A 3245-nucleotide genomic window follows, 5' to 3' on the forward strand; every position below is an offset into this window, starting at 1 on the left:
CTTTCTCTCTCTCTCTCTCTCTTTCTCTCTTACTCTCTCTCTCTCTCTCTCTCTCTCTCTCTCTCTCTCTCTCTCACCCACTCTTTCAGAAGGGAATGTTTGGGAGAGAGATAAAAAATTAAGATTTGGGAAGAAGGAGATTAATCCCGTAAAGAGAATGGGGAGGCGGATGAGATGTTTCACTCCCTTCGGAAGAAAATTAGTTGTAACACAAATAGAAAAGTTCAGGTTACAAATATTGGAACATTATAGTAGTATTATTTTCAGATCTGAATTATGCTCAGGGCATTGCACAACATCAAGTGCAATCTTCTAAAGACAACATGTCCTTTATGACATCAAAAACATATTTTCCAACATGCAACAGCTTCAAAATAACAAAATCAAAATATTTTCGTGGGAAAACCTTGAGTAGTCTATTCAACGCTGCCTGGGAGTTGTACAAGAATAGTTGTACATTTTGCAAAGTTGTGATTTGCAACAGAAAACGTGGGGTTTTAGCAGAAAGCAGATCTTTTGAATCCAGCCCCCAACCTCAATCTCTTCTTTCTGCGGTCCCTCTTTCGTTCTTCCTCCTTTCCTGTCCCTGTTTAGCTTTCACAGGCGCGCATACTTCCGCTCTCAGCGGTCCGCAAGATGCATCTGCCATCAGATGTTGACATCACAAGAAAACAATATCTTTTAACTTACGGCAGGGGGAATCCTTAGCTGAGCTATTTTGAACCAACTATCGATGAGCGCAATTTATTTCAAAGCTCGACTTTATAATCTATTTCGTTTTTTATTCCATTCGAGTAAATTAAAAAGACCCGTGTTTGAAGTGCAATAATATGTGTCAATGCTTGGTGAAATCAGGTGCTCTTAAAAATAATAGAAATATAAAAGTGACATGTTTCTATGCATTGTGTAGTTTTCATTGGGCTCATGACCCAAAACATAACATTTCTATGTGGATTTCGTTTAAAAACATTTGTCAAAGGCACAAAACATGTTAAGTTGCAGTTTCCAAGGACACTCAAAGATTGGATATCACCAAACTTTGGAGGCCATTTTCTCCCTAATGTTTCTTATGAGAACAGGCTATTGCCCCACCTTCAATCACAAAAATCTCGACTTCTATTGAAGATAAATAGTTTATATTTTTCGACAAAAGCAAAGTAAATGAAAAGGCTAAGACTACATCAATAACTCTCCACATGCCTCAAAATTGACGAGCGTCTGGTTCCACATGACGAGACACACGTTGTCCCTTGCTGCAGTCTTTTCCATTCTTCAACAGAAATCGAGAGATTTATAATTGATAGAGGAGGGGGATACCTAGTTTGAGAAATAGAATGATAGAGAAAAAGGCAACCAAAGTGTTTTGGCTTACAAAACTATAGCGTCTTTGAAAACTGAAATTGTGCATTTTGTGTACCTATGATCAATGTTTTTCGATAAATCCAGACAGAAATGTATGCTTATTTTATGGTAGACATGACATGTATTGAGCGAAAAAAAGGAAAGTAATTTACAAAATAAAAATAAATAAAAAATCGATTAAATTATCCAACGGGTGGAAAACTAGGTGTGTCTCATTTGACCACGATGCTACACAATTATAAGTAATTTTAATAAGACCTAACATCACCAAATCCCTTACTAAGGCGGCTTGGCCAGAATCCATTTTCACAAAATTCCTGTAAAAAATGTTGGACTTTGGTCGTAAACTAAAAATATTTACTGTTGGCTAGACATAAAAAACACAGCTTATATCCAACATTGAGAATGTCACAGCTAGTGTAGCAATTTAAACGAGAAATTTAAATGCAATAGAAATTTGCTGTTTGTTGCTTCTTAGACCACAACTACGCTTGCCAAGAGGTTAGTCAGTGAAGAATTGAAGAATTGCTTGTATTATTGTAGACTCGGGTCGTAAAACAAAGTTATTTTATTTGTTTTTACAACTAGACATACACATATTTAATTACACGAAAATTATTAACTTTGTCGAACACTAAGAATGTAACAACCGACATAAAACTTACTAAAATAATTTTAATGACAAAGAAAAAGGCTGTTTCCAGCTGCGTCGAGGACCACAACTAGCCTTCGCTACAGTCTAATAAAAATAGATAGCGCAAATCCACGCTCCACAGCAGGCTCTATGGGCTTCACAATCTACACTATTATCCCAGGGTACCTGAGAGCATTCTGAAACAACCTCAACTTCATGGGAAGCATAGAATACAAGCTGCCATTTATAGGAGCTAAAATACTAACATACTGACGAGCAGTTGCGAAGCGTCTATATAATCAAATTTTAATAATCACTGCTTCCCTTCCTAATTTTGAAACATTGTCGTAGTCAAATTCATCAATAGACGTAAATCTCATAAATTAAATGTAAAAAACCCGTTCATAATCACCAAAGAACAATAGGCTATGACTAACATTCAAAATCTTTTCTTTGAGACAGAAATAATAATAATAATAATAATGGATTGCATTAATATAGCGCATATCCACTGATGCAATGCTCTCTGCACTTAACATGATACATATTATGGATTGACAAATCAATTTTAAAGGCACATAGTATTACATACGCGAGCACACACATATTCACGCACGCACGCACCACACACACACATACACACATACATACACACATACACACATACGTACATATGCACATAAAAACTCACGACGATCTACACCTTGCATGGATTCTGTCTAATCCAAATTATGATGAAAATAGAAATGCTTTTAGTTTCTTCTTCAAAGTTTATAGATGTTCTGCTTCTCTGATAGTTTTTGGAAGCCTATTCCAAAAAAGTGGGGCAAAATATGAAAAAGAGCGTTGGTCATATGGTTTGTAATTATATTTTAGGTTTAACAAGGGTTTTTTGTCACTTGATGATCTGAGCGTTCTAGGTGGTACATAGGGTGTTAAAGACTGTTTTAATAGCCTGTTCACCCCTATCGGGCTACTACATAAGTAGTCACAAGCTTTAATTAAGTAAGCTTAAAGTGAGGCTGGAACAGTCTACCAAAAGAGTTGGAGGGAACTAGTACACAGCACTCAAAACTGATTTCATAGCCACATACCCTGTTCATGCTTTTTGAGCCACATTCATAAACAGTCACAAGCACAGTTTATGCAAGCTAACTGCTAACTATTACACTGGCCTCGTCTACCTCACATATGTGAGGGGAACTAACTCCTAATAATATGTTGACTGTTGCGAATACTTGGGGGGGGG

The sequence above is a fragment of the Aplysia californica genome, unplaced genomic scaffold, assembly GCF_000002075.1.
Source record: "Aplysia californica isolate F4 #8 unplaced genomic scaffold, AplCal3.0 scaffold00043, whole genome shotgun sequence".
Lineage (NCBI taxonomy): Eukaryota > Metazoa > Mollusca > Gastropoda > Aplysiida > Aplysiidae > Aplysia > Aplysia californica.